General features: G+C 41.9%; 1 pseudogene; it reads right to left on the bottom strand.

The window, feature by feature from the left end:
* Window positions 1–1,062: 1,062 nt before the first annotated feature.
* The window catches only part of LOC145415041 (DNA-directed RNA polymerase II subunit RPB1-like), a 202,368-nt pseudogene continuing 189,024 nt past the window's right edge, over window positions 1,063–14,406 (bottom strand).

Genomic DNA, 14,406 nt, shown 5'->3' with positions numbered 1-14,406 from the left:
CCCTCTGTTCGAATTACTGGAACTCTTGGGTAGCACCTCATACATCTCTGAAGTTCCATTAAAAATGTAATTATCTGCACTTCATTTTGGTACAAACAGAAACATGTGGAAGCACCTGCAACTTCTTTCAGCTACTCCATGCTTATCTACCCCCCTCACTTCATTGCTACATACAGTACTAGATGCAGTCCTTCTTAACTCAGAATACTGAAACACTTGCCATGACAATACTGTACTATGGTAGACAGTGACCTAAAAACTGACATATCCATACATACTGTTTTACCTCATCATGATAAAACTATCATAAATAAAAACTTATATACTGTATATATATATATATATATATATATATATACGCTCCTCATGGGGAAACGTAGGATTAAATGATGGATGGATGGATATATATTTAACCCATTGGAGCCCAGTGTCCGGAATACTGGACAGAACTGGGATTTTTCAAGTCTGTAACGTAGGGAACCCCCAGGTAGGGACCTATGAGCTTCACGACTATGAGCCGATAGGCGGAGGGCAGTACGCTTAGTACCCACCCAGCGCCATGGCTTGCCCAGCACCCCTGGGATCCAATGGGATATATATATATATTATGCAAGACAATAAACTTAACTGTGACTAAACTATGATACTAACTATACAAACATTCCCCTTACTTCAACATGTTCACCTTCATGTCAAGGAAGTCAAACTAGTTTCTTTCAAAGATTCCCCCTCCACACCATGGGAAGGGTGAATGTTAAATCCTCAGACATCTTGGAAAACCCATCTACTATATTTTGGGTAATACTAACACAAAGCTTAAGTTATAGCAAAATCTCCCAAGGTCTAAAGGTTAAGAACTAGACTGACTCAGCCCTAAAACCTCAATGAAAATTTACCTATGAAACTCCAGCTATCACTTGTTTATTCAGTACTGAGAGATTTTACTGAGGCTTGAAGTGGTTACTGTTCTGGACTATTTAGGCTTAACCTCTGACACTACCTTGCATAAGTTGATATTAAAGTGCGAGTGTTATCTATCACTATATTACATAAAGTTCCCCTTCAGATGATCACAATGGTCCCACACAGTAGCATCTGTAATGCATAACTAAACAGTAAAGCACTTATAACAGAATGACAAAGAAGCTTTCTAGTGGCCACAAAGAAAGATACCAAGTTGTGCACTACATCAGCATTTGGTGGTCTGTTTCTTCTAGCGCTTTTTGGATTTCTTTTTTTGACTGTTTTCTTCTGTTCCTCCTCTTCTTCCTCAAGCTTGGGGAGTACAATGGGGATGTAGGGGAGTAACCAGGGTGTGGTTGGGGAGTAAGTGGGACTAGTCGGGAATATTTGGGGGAGCTGGGGGAGTAAGTAGGGAAGTAGGAGAGTACTTGGGGGCTGGGGATGGGCTGTACTGTGGACTTGGATGGGGAGTAGGTAGGGAGAGGTTGGAGAGTACTTGGGGAGGATGAGTAATTGGGAGAAGTTGGAGAATACTTGGGAGAGGATGGAGAGTAGGATAGATGTGGGAGAGTACGGGGCTGGTTGGGGAATATTTGGGGGAAACTGGGGGAATGTCGGCGATCCAGGTGAGTAGGTGGGGCTGGTAGGGGAATAGTTGGGGCTTGTTGGGGAGTACTTTTGTGAGGAAGGTGAGTAGGAGGGAGAAGCTGGTGAGTACTGAGGAGAGCTGGGGGAGTAGGATGGACTTGTGGGGGAATACGATGGGCTAGTTGGGGAATAGCCAGGAGTGATGGAGAGTAATTGGGAGCATAGCTTGTAGTTGGAGAGCAGGAGGGTGAAGTTGCAGAGTAAGGCGATGGGGGAAGTTGGACATATCAAGAGGGCCAGGGGAGTAAGAAGGGGAAGTTGGACTGTAGCTAGGGGAGGTGGGCATGAGGGTGAAGGTGAGGTTGGGGTGCGAGGGTGGGCGTGGGTGAGTATGAAGGTGAGGTTGTGGGAGTATGAAGGGGATGTTGGAGAGTAAGATGGTGAAGTTGGGGAGTATGAAGGTGATGTGGGCTGAGTAGGATGGTGAAGTGTAGGTAGGGGGAATGGGGAAGGAGATGTAGGAGAGTATGAGGGGGAAGTAGGGGAGTACTGGGGTGAGGGGTTGGAGAGCATTGGGGCTGGTGGGGCTGTATGTAGGTGAGGTTGGTGAATACCCAGGAGAGGCTGGAGTCATACTGGGAGAGGTTGGCCGATATGCAGGGGAAGAGGGAGAGTATGATGGCGACAGAGCATTGGCAGGGCTAGGAAATAGGGACTCATGCCACCAGGGGACCCAGGACTGCCTGGCTGTGGAGACCAAGCAGGTGAATATCCTGGAGAAAGCCCAGCTGTCTCACCAGCAGCTGCAGGAGAGAACGAGGGTCCACTAGGTCATGCCACTCCCTACACCTGGGGTCCATCCACCATATGGGGACATAGAAGGGGTTGCCCCAGAGGCCCATGGGGTTCAGTGCAGGAGTCATTCCTGATGAAGGTGAAGCAGCTCAAAGATACCACCACTCCATCATCATTCCTGTTCCAGGCATGGGTATTTCCATACCTAGTTTGCATTTGGCATCATCTAGGACCAAATCAAATGACCCTGAATCCAATTCTTTGGAAGTTGACTCTAACATAATATTCTCAGACACACCCGAATAGGGTCAACTTCAGCACAAGATGCTGCTTCCATTAACACATCAACACCTCTCTTCAAATGAGCATTTCATAAGGGCCCCCGTGTCCTGCCTGTTGATGTCAGGACGGTGATAGCTTAGCTAAGTGACCCCTTTTGCTGGTCATGACATCACAAAGAAGATAAGGTGACATAAATTCACATACAGACCATAGAACATCAGCACAGCATTCATTTCCTTCTCAATACATTTACGAACAGCTTCAATACCAAGAACCTCAAATACTTCCAAAATGTCAAAGTTGGAGGATGTTCGGACAGGGTCAACATCCCTTTCTGAGAGGACTTTCATTAGGCAAAGTTCCATCTGTTTCCAGAAGCCACTCAGCAATGGCCTTAAATTCTCCTTCTTGGTCATTGATTATGTATTCGTTTCTTCTCGTCAGTCTGGGGAAGATGCATGTACACCTTGGTGATGGCCTCAATGCCTTGCAGGGTCAGGTCATTCAGCATGTTGGCCTCAATGCAGCGCAGGAATGTGTCATCCTCCATCTTGTCAACCTACAAAAAAATAAAGTATATGAACACCATCATCTTTTTCTTCATATCATCCCTCCAGTCACAATTTCCATATACTGTACAGGAACACCACCAATTTTCCAGCACCCTTGATTCCACAGTCTTGCCAGATTAACTGTTTTGCCAGACGAACGGAGGTCACATATGCTACATATAATAATTGAACAGGGAGCAACTGAAGTCATGTACAATAACTCAATAATGCACCTCTGACCCATTATTCATTATCATCACACCTTCAATACTGCGAATAAAATCAAGTTGATTGTAGTTAAGCTACTAGAAAAACTGATGAAAATCGAAAGAGCTGCAAAAATACTGCACTCCTTGTGGGGACAATGCTGCAAAGAAAATAAATAAGGAAATAAAAAAAATAAAAATTTTAATGTTTTTGTTTTATCTAACTATCTATTCATCTATTGCCAGACGCCATAATCCCGTACGGGGTGGCCATTTGACTCTACAGGGAGGGGCACTAACCCTCCACCAACCCACTTGACACGTAGGGAGCACGTATGGTTCGGTTATATGGTTACCACCCAGCGTTGTAAATGGTTCTTGGCTTACAGGAAACCATTTGGCTTGTCACTCAATGTAATGCCACCTGTAACGGAAAGAAAAGCAATAAGTAGTGACAGGAAAGATGGGAGAAATAGGAAGAGAGGAGGGCAGGCACATAAAAAGAATGATACAGGCTAAGGAAGAATTAGGCAGCACTACATCAAGTTTTTGTTTTAGCATAATAAAAATGTCTTACTGCATTAAATCCCTCCAAATAGCTCTCTTAATGGTTCACACCACTCTCACCAAATGGACGAATGAAAATACAGGTATACATGAAAGTACATGGGTGGTCAGTGTGTATATCACTGGGATTGCTATGTATCAGTTACAATGGTAATGGCGTGCTTCATGCATGGTAACTAGCTTCCACATGCAAAACAACCCTCAAAATGTCATAACGCTTTATGCATTTCTACGATCACTGATAAAGTGCCTCAGTAGATACTCAGTGATGGAAATAAGTTTTCTTGATCTGACTGTGGTTACAGTTCAATCACATTTATTTTCATTTACTGCTTTATTCGGTTACTGTGGGTCTTCATCAATGAGGTAGTCTGGTTGACCAAATAACCACTGTCAAGGAGGTTTGACTGTATTGAAACAGACTGGCATTACTTGACACTATAACAGACATTTGCATCTTTCTTAGAAGCCATATCCAGGGTTAAATGTACGAATATTATGCAAGACTGATAAAATACAGGGATCACCACCACAACAAGCAGTTTAAGCAATCAAAGGTGACTGCACTACACACAACGCTATCTGCGGCCACCAGGTAAACTAGTCTGGCGAGTGCAGGATTTTCAAGTGTCATCTCGTAATTCTGTCTGGATTAAAAGGTGTCAGACCATCTGATGCCGGAAAATTGGTGTTGTATCTGTATGGTATACAGTCTTTACAAGAAAAATAGTATTCATATAAACTGAAAACTAAAAAGCTGGGCAATCAAATGCGCCTCAAAGATTATTTTACAGTGCGAACTCCTAAATAAAAAAATTTGATTGCCTGAACCTTGACTTAAAATATATTTTCATGTGATTGGAAGGTGTTGATCAATGCATACCTGAAGATATTTTTTTCTTAACATAACATAAATTGCTAATGCAAGGTACTTCACTATCATCATCATCACCATCAAATCCTGTATTTCCCCACGAGGAGCCGAGGACAGTCCACTGTCCTGACTTTATAAGATTTGAGTGACCAGCCTCACTCATCCCTGAGCAGCGGTCATTACAGTACGTGAGCAATAAACCCCAACCAACTCTTGGATATAAACCTACACAGGCTCAATCTGATTGGAGCACCCTAATTACCCACTAAACCACCAGGTGCCTTAAGTTCATTATATGGTTACCACCCAGTGTGATAAATGGTTTCCTGGTGTAAAAGAAACCATCTGGCTTGTCACTCAGTCACCCACATACAGGAGGCAGAAAAATGATTGAAAGAAAGACACTAGAGGAAGGAAGGAAAGAAGGATGGAAGTGAGGAAAGGGCAGTCACCCGAAAGCAGCACCAGACTGAGTGAGTGGATGGTGGGTGCCCCCACCTTCCACCATTCACTATATACGTGTATATATATATATATATATATATATATATATATATACCCATCCATCCATCATCCAATCCTACGTTGCCCCATGAGGAGCGTAGAAACCTGGGGCTAGGCAGTTGGTCCTGACATTTAAGATGAGAATGACCAGCCTCACTCATCCGAGTGGCATTACATGACCAATAAACCCCAATCACCCCTTGGATATAAACCTTCACCGGTTCAATCTGACTGGAGCACAATAATTACCCACTAAACCACCAGACGCCAAAACTTGGTTATATGGTTACTACCCAGCGTAGTAAATGGTTTCCTGGTGTACAGGAAACCATTTGGTTTGTTACTCAGTGCAGAGTCACCCACAGGCAGAAGGGAGAGGAAAGAATGAAGGAATGAAAGACAGAACAGGGAGTGTAAAGTCACCCATAGGCAGAAGGACGAGGAAAGAATGAAAGAAAAAAAGACAGAAGAAGATGGAAGGAAACAAGGATGGAGGAAAGGAGAGGGCAGACACCCGAGAGCAGCACTACACTGAGTGAGTGGATGGTATAAATATATATATATATATATATATATATATACAGTAAAAGTCCTATTATTCGGCAGCTGATTGTTCAGTAGATCCGACATTTCGGCAGTTTTGAGAAATAGTCCCATTTACGAAAATCATTGATTGTTCAGCAGATGTCCGGAATCATCTCGGCAGTCTAGGAAGTGTTATCTGTGGCTTGTAGGCCTAATGTTTCATTACACTTCTGTATGTTCACTAATTTCTATATTTTTATTCAGATTCAGATATAGTACTGTATTGATTACAATATTGCACAGTATCATACACTACAGTAACCACCCCCACCAAATTAGCGAGGGTTACGTTCCAAGCCCCCACGCTAATTCTTGAAATTCTTTTTCTTGATGCCTTCCTGAAAATGACACCGGTAATTGAGTAGCCCATGAACCACTGACACTGTAATGCATTACCCATAAAGAACTGTTGCTTGTTAAATCAGTTTTCCCGTTGTTTTTAGCTGTACCGTTGTGACCGCTCTAGTATTTTTATTCCTCAGCATAATGGTGGAAGGGACTGTCCTGTTTAACTGAACCTAACCTAACCGAGTTTAACTGTACCAATAATTTAACCAAACCTAACCTAACCTAAAGTCAGAAAAATACTTAAAAATAAACTGGAGGAATATGAATTGCTAAGGTCTCTCTGATGAAAGTTAAACGTACATTTAGTGCTCATTCTTTTGTTTGTTTTTGTGCTTAACATGAAAGAGAGAGCATTGATGCAAAAAGTAATATATCCTATTAACCCCTTAATAACCTCTGGCACTGAACAACCTTTTACAGTACCGATGTCAGTGATGTTATGTTAGTGTGAGCTATAAAGAAAAAGAAAACTGAACAATTATGGGGAGGGAACGAAGGCCAGTGGTATGTTTACATGACTAAGCTACGATTCCAAGCAGTTAGGCGGTCGGTTAATCTCAGATGTTTTCGCCCATTTGGTAAATAGACCGTAACTTTATCAATCTTTCTGTGACTCTCAGCGAATCATAGCATGGGTTTAGGAAGCTAAATAACACATTGCTAGGTGAGCCAGACGATTATCTTCCCATCTTTAAGAAAAATAAGTTGATTTCAGAAGAATGGAAGAACTTTACGTACTCAGAGAGGGATATAATTTCTTCCATTTTCTTATAAGATGTGAAGATAATCGTCTGGCGCACCTAGAAATGTGTTATTTAGCTTCCTAAACCCATGCTATGATTGGAGAATTGATAAAGTTACAGTGCATTTACCAAATGGGCGAAAACATCTGAGATTAACTGACCCCCTGACAGCTTGGAATCGTAGCTTAGAGTCGTGTAAACACACCAGTGACCTTCGTTCCATTCCCATAATTGTTCACAGTTTTTCCATAGCCCACTAACTTGACATCGGTACTGTAAAGGGTTGTTCAATGTCGGAGGTTATTAAGGGGTTCATGGAATACATTACTGTTTCCATCAGTACTCTCCTTTCACATGTAAATAAAAAAAAACGAACAAAAGAGTGAGTGCTAAATGTAAGTTATAACTTTCATCAGAAAGACCTTACCAATTCAGATCCCTTTATTTTATGCAATTTTCCGACTATTTTACTTTGTTTGGAAAAAGTACTGTATACAGTCCTCACTCCAAACATATTTGTAATAATATAAGTAGTGATGAGTTCACCAATACAAGTGATGTATCGAGCTGGTAGGTAATATTCCGTATCATTTCGGCCATCCAGGAAGTGTTATCTGACTTGTAGGCCTACTGTGTCATTACCCTTGTATATGTTCACTAATTTATATATATATATATATATATATACTGTACTCTCTCCAAACACAGTTGTAATACCGTACCATAAGTGGTGATGAGTGTTCACCAATATATTTAAGGTACTGAGTGGGTAGGTTTTTGATTATTCGGCAAATCTAATTTCTCGGCATCATCCTGGTCCCATAGATGCCGAATAATGGGACTTGTGCTGTATATACATATATATATATATATATATATATATATATATATATATATATATATATATACAGGTAAGCCCTAAATTCACGCGAACTTTTTTCACGTGATTTCGGTTATCCACGAATTTTTCATACAATAATTAAAACATAAAATTATAGTATTCAAATAAATAATTATAATATACAAGAGAACTAAATAAAATATAAAAATGCCTACCTGCTGCCCATGTGCATACACATATGTGTGTGTGTGTGTGTGTGGGAGGTCGGTCTACCACGCACCACACAGTCAGTTTGAATCCGACGGTTGAACCATGCGTGACTCGCGAATCGTTATTTGTGGCTTATTTTTCTGCCTTCCAGTGATTGCTTGCCTTGTCTGCCAACATGAGGCCTAAGCGTATTGTTGGTGATGCATGTGGTAACACATCAAAATGGACTAGTAAAGTGATGTTGCTGACAGAGAAAGTTAAAGTGTTGGACAAACTTAAGGGAGGAATGTCGGCAACAATTCTCCGTCAGGATGATTCCCCGTCATTTATTTACATACCAGTTTATTTAGCAAGTACAGTACACTAGTTTTTTACTTATATGAGTTATAAAATCCCCCTGAAAATTAGTTATTAAAGTATTAATTAATCAATAATAAGTACATTTATAGAATGACAGGGAATCGTCCATGTTTTGATGGTGAATTGACTTTGTGGTGAATTGTCTCGGAACCGTGTGTTTGGGGTGAGTCAACTGTTCTTACAATAAAGAAGCAGAATGTAGCATACGGGAGGCAGTGAGGGCTAGTGTACCAGACTGTGCTGAAGTGTCTCCACCTACGCCTGTGAACTGGCTTGGAACCATGTGTTTGGGGTGAATGAGTCAACTGTTTGGACAATAAAGAAGGCAGAATGTAGCATATGGGAGGCAGTGAGGGCTTGTGTACCAGACTGCTGAAGTGTCTCCATCTACTCCTGTGCTTGTCAGGTTTCAGTGTTAAATTCCTTACATTTTGTTGTTTTTCATACTGTATGCTAGTTTATAAGGTGTATGTAGTGCATACTGCATAAACAGTATTATTCAGATGTAATATACTTAGTAGACATGCGTAATTATGTGCACACAAGGGCAGAACATATACGCGAATTTACCACATACGCGAAGGGTCTGGGAACGTAACCCTCGCGTGAATTAAGGGCTTACCTGTATGTATATACAGTACCCCCACCAGTTTCGTAATATATATTCTCGCGAAATTTCGTTTCGTGATGGCAAGGGAATGTTTTTTTTCTAGGGGTCTCGTGATTTTTCTACAACTTTCATGAGCCGCCGCATCTCCTCAGTCACTTGTTTTGAGCCACCGCCTCCATGTTTGTGACATCATATCCCGCAGCACTTTGTGTTGTTGCGCTCTCACACTCACAGGAGGAGATGTTGGAAACACAGAAACAAGTCAATGACAACGAAGTTCAGGAAGAACACTTACCTGTCCCACCGGGTGAGCCAACATCTCGCAAAATCACAGACTTGCTGGCAAACACTGTTTGTTTGAAAGAGCAAATTGAGGAATGTGATGGGAGGCCAGAGATCAGGGACACCTTCCTCCCGATGGTGGATAGACTTCTGACAAATTACAAGGACCTTTCAATGCCAGAGTTCATGCACGTCATCAGGCTCTGATAACATCATTCCTGTCCTCTCATATTCAACAAGCCCAGGCTTTGGAGAACATACAGCTTGGGGAGGACGATGATGCTATGAACGAGGACACTGATGACACTGGGGAGCTTGATGAGCTCCCAATGGATAGTGAGGGCTTTGACGGAGCCTCTGTGGTACAGTGGTAGAGTATGCGTTTCGCACGCTGGTTAGCGCGGGTTCACCTCCTGCCCGAGTTGTAAAAACTTTGGGAAGCGTTCACCAAGCCACTTGCTACTTTGGCGGACACAAGGGGTGCTGTGGTTGAACCAGTGTTGCACCCAATTGGCTTAAGGCGGGCCGATTACTCTTGGTTCACAGACTACACACACATCCAAAGCCACTACAACACTACAATCACACTCACAAGCACTTCTCACCCTACATACAGTCTCTACCAGATAGCCTACGCCACTGGGTAGAGATAAATTGGCTGTATTGTCCCTGCTTCGGTAGGGATAGGCCGGTCCTGCAGTGGACCTCAACGGCTGATTATATATATATATATATATACATACAGGTCTCCCTCGTTTTACGATTGGTATGCGTTCCTAGAAAGGCAATTGTAAACCGAAATATCGTAAAGCGAAATTAAGGTTTAATGGGAAAAATAGGGATGCGTTCCTGGACTCGTGGATAAGGAACCGAAGACCCATACAAGTGATCTAATATGCAATAATAATGATGATGTTTCATGTATTGTAGTGCATCTGAATCATATGTATGTACATTTGCAAACATAAAGACATGAAATAGCAAAAACAACATAAAATTCGAATTTAATCCTTAATTACAGTCGATTTGTGCAAAAGAATTGCATGAATGCATGACTTGATGTTAAAGAATCAATAGACTACGTAAAGTTTCTTCTTAAAACTCGTGTGTACTGATAGGATATGGGAGTTTCATATATAGTACAGTATAAGCTAATAATACTTGTCTCCCGTCGCCCTGCCAAGCTCTCACCCAATGGCACATGCCAGAGACGAAGCTTTTACACAAAACTGCAGAATGCTGGGCACTGAACTGGGGTCACAGAGAGCATATGTTTATAGAACAAAATATACTCAAAATTACATGATAGATCATTGGTGTAAGTTTTTGTCATACGTCGCGTTACACCCTGTATATATATATATATAGATAGATATATATATATCTATATATCTATATATATATACAGTATATATATATATATATATATGTTATGTATATATATATATATATATATATATATATATATATATATATTTATATATTTTTACAGATACACACACAGACTTGCACACACACACACACAAATATATATATACAGTCATTCCTTGTTTTACGACAGGGTTATGTCAGGTCATACCTTAACGTATAACAATTTTATCGTAAATTGGGAGATTGAAACATATTATAAAAGGGGGGTTACATTGACTCAACTTCCCAAAGTCACCTACTCAAGACTGAAATGTCAGTCCAAGTTGTCTTCAAGACCAAAACAAACACTATCATACTATTACAGGCAGCGTTACTCAAGTACGGTAAATCATTGCAACAACACAACAAACACACTTGCACAACATTGGCCTGGTGCTACACAATGTATAGGCCTCCAGTAGCACGATGCTTGGCTGAGAGGTGATGATAGCTGGGGGGCACATGTAAACAAGTGGAAAAGACAGGGCTTTGAAGGGGTGGCGGGACCGCAACAGAACCAAAACAATGCTCAGCATGCTGGGGCCGCCATCTTGCCTGAGACAAGCGAGAGTCACCTTGCTTGTGCCTGGTGCTTTGTAAGAAATTTTCCGATGGCAATCTCGTTATAGCGGGAAATTTATTGTAAATCGGATTTTGGGGTGGAACTTTTCTCTTATCGTTGTAGCAAATTATTGTACACTCGACCCTCGGCTATCACGGGTTCTGCTATAGCATATATCGCTATCATGCCTATATAAAAAAACTACCCAAATACCTTTATCATCCACTAAATGCCTGCTATCACGCAGCGCAAATGTTCGAAAATTTCAAAAAGGCCAGGCTCCAGTGCTCCGCCCAGCCAACATATATATATCTCTATATATATATATATATATATATATATATATATACACGTATATATACGTATACGTATATGTATATATATATATATATATATATATATATATATATATATATATATATATATATATACACGTATATATACGTATATATATATATATATATATATATATATATATATATATATATATATATATATATATATATATATATATATATATATATATATATATATATATATATATATATATATACACACATATATATACGTATATATATGAATATATATATATATATATATATAATATATATATATACTGTATATATATATATATATATATATATATATATATATATATATATATACACGTATATATATATAATATATATATATATATATATATATATATATATATATATATAATATATATATATATATATATATATATATATAATATATATATATATATATATATATATATATATATATATATATATATATATATATACACGTATATATACGTATATATATAATATATATATATATATATATATATATATATATATATATATATATATATATATATACGTATATATACGTATATATATAATATATATATATATATATATACAGTAATCACTCTAATATCCGGACGCCCAATAACCGAACATCCCCACTAACCGAACCTTATCGTCCTGGGATCAAACATTCCCAAAATGGTCCGAAAATCCAAAAAAATTGGAAAAAAAACCGATTTTTTGCCGTCCGTAATTTGAACTTGCCGCGCGCCGCGTGAGAGCATTGTTTTGGTTCGTCATTCCTCCGACGTCCGATAGAGCGCTCGCTGCATCATCCCCACTTCCCGCCTGTCTCTCACCGCGACTGGACCTGCGCTGTTCGTCATGGCTGCCCACGTGCTCGCTTTTGTGGTGGTGCCGTACTTGCTGCAAGGCCTCCTGCTGCTCTCTGCCCTACTCTTAGTGTGTGTGATGATGGCCCCGCCTCCTGAGAAAAGGAAGAGAGTGGTGTTGACTCTGGAGAAGAAACGGGAGATATTGGAGAAGGTTGATGCGGGTTGGTCTTCCTCTCGCATTCTCCGCGAGTTCAACCTGGCCCGGTCGACTTTGTTTGATATCAAGCGTTCCCGAGACAAGCTCATGCAGTACACGGCTGACTTCCTCGTCGAGAAGCAAACGCAACGTGGAGAGGAAGGTTATGTTTACTCCCAAGTATGCAGAGATCGACCGCTCCACGTTGATTTGGTATCGACAGCAACGTGCAGCTGGTGTGATGGTACGTGGAACGGAGCTGAAGGCTGCTGCTGAGAAGTTTGCAAGGCTTCACGACGCCCTAGACTTCAAGGCATCCGAGGGTTGGCTCTTCGCGTTCAAGTTGCGACATGGCCTTACTAACCGTAAAGCACATGGCGAAGCATTGGACGCTAACGAGGATGGAGTGGACGAGTTTCGGCACAAGGTGAAAGGCTTGATCGACAGGGAGGGCCTCACTCTCGGTCAAGTCTATAACGCTGACGAAACTGGCCCATTCTATCGCTCGGTGCCAACGAACACTCTCGCCGATGAGACGGAGAAGCGTGTACCTGGCCGCAAGCTTTCTAAGGAACGGATATCTGCTTTGTGTTGTGCCAATGCTAACGGCATGCACCGGCTTAAGCCCGTTATTGTTGGCCGTGCAAAGCAGCCTCGGTGCCTTCGTGGGGTGATGGATGTCCTTCCTGTCGTATGGTACCATTCTTTGAAAGCATGGTTCACAGCTGTGATTTTCAAAGACTGGTTTCACCATCACTTCGTCAAGGAGGTCATACATTACCAGACGAAGACACTGGGAATTCCTCGCGACCAGGTAAAGGCTCTCCTTCTCCTCGACAATGCACCTGCCCACCCGTGCGACAAGGACTTGGTTGCTGAGAATGGCCGTATTAGGTGCATGTTTCTGCCACCTAATACGACTGCTCTCATTCAACCAATGGACCAAGGAGTGATCGTGGCAACAAAGCGCCCTGTACCGTCGGAAGTTCCTGGACGAGGTGATGGTGGTTCTCGAGGACGAGGACGAGCGCAGGGAAGGACGTGACACTCGAGGCAAGCGGACTTTGGAAAACCTTCGCCGCTACAACATCAAGTCTGCGCTGTACAACTGGGCTAGTGCATGGAAGGAAGTCCCTGTGAAAACTCTTGAAAATGGTTGGTCTCGTCTGCTTCTCGGAACAGATGTGGAGTACGCATTTCCTAGGGTTTGACGTGGATGACGTCCATGCACGGCTACGTACGCACGGCGACGATGTTGATGTGGACGATGTTCGTGAGTGGTTGGACGACGACGAGGGCGATCCTGGGTATCAGACGTTGTCTGATATCGAGATCGCGTCTTCGGTTGCTGGTGTCAGTCCCGAACTTGAAGATTCCGACGACGAAGGCGATGATGATGCAGACTCCGCCCAGCAGGACACTACTCCAGCCATCCCCAAGCTGAGCGCACTCCGGGAACATCTAGAGTCTCGTCCTAGACTACCTGGAACACCCGGACTGCGACAGGGAGATGGGGCCCTTGGGACTCGTGGAGGAAGTGCGTGCTTTCCGGCAGCGCATCATCAATCGCCAGAATCGTCGGTCCTTGCGTCAGTCAACGATTGACAGTTTTTTCAGGCCCGTGACCCCCGCTGTGCCAAGCCCTGGTTCCACTCCGTTGCCTCCCAAGACAGGCCCTCATGCTCCGAGCCACAGCCCAGCACATCAGCTACAGTGGAGTCACCGCTCGACGTGAGTTTGCGGCTGTCTTCAGAGTCTTCTGTAGTCGGTACGCCA

Source organism: Coenobita brevimanus, chromosome 101 (assembly GCF_032717465.1).
Source record: "Coenobita brevimanus isolate Jiangsu-jjx chromosome 101, ASM3271746v2, whole genome shotgun sequence".
Lineage (NCBI taxonomy): Eukaryota > Metazoa > Arthropoda > Malacostraca > Decapoda > Coenobitidae > Coenobita > Coenobita brevimanus.
This window is presented reverse-complemented; position numbering and strand designations above follow the sequence as displayed.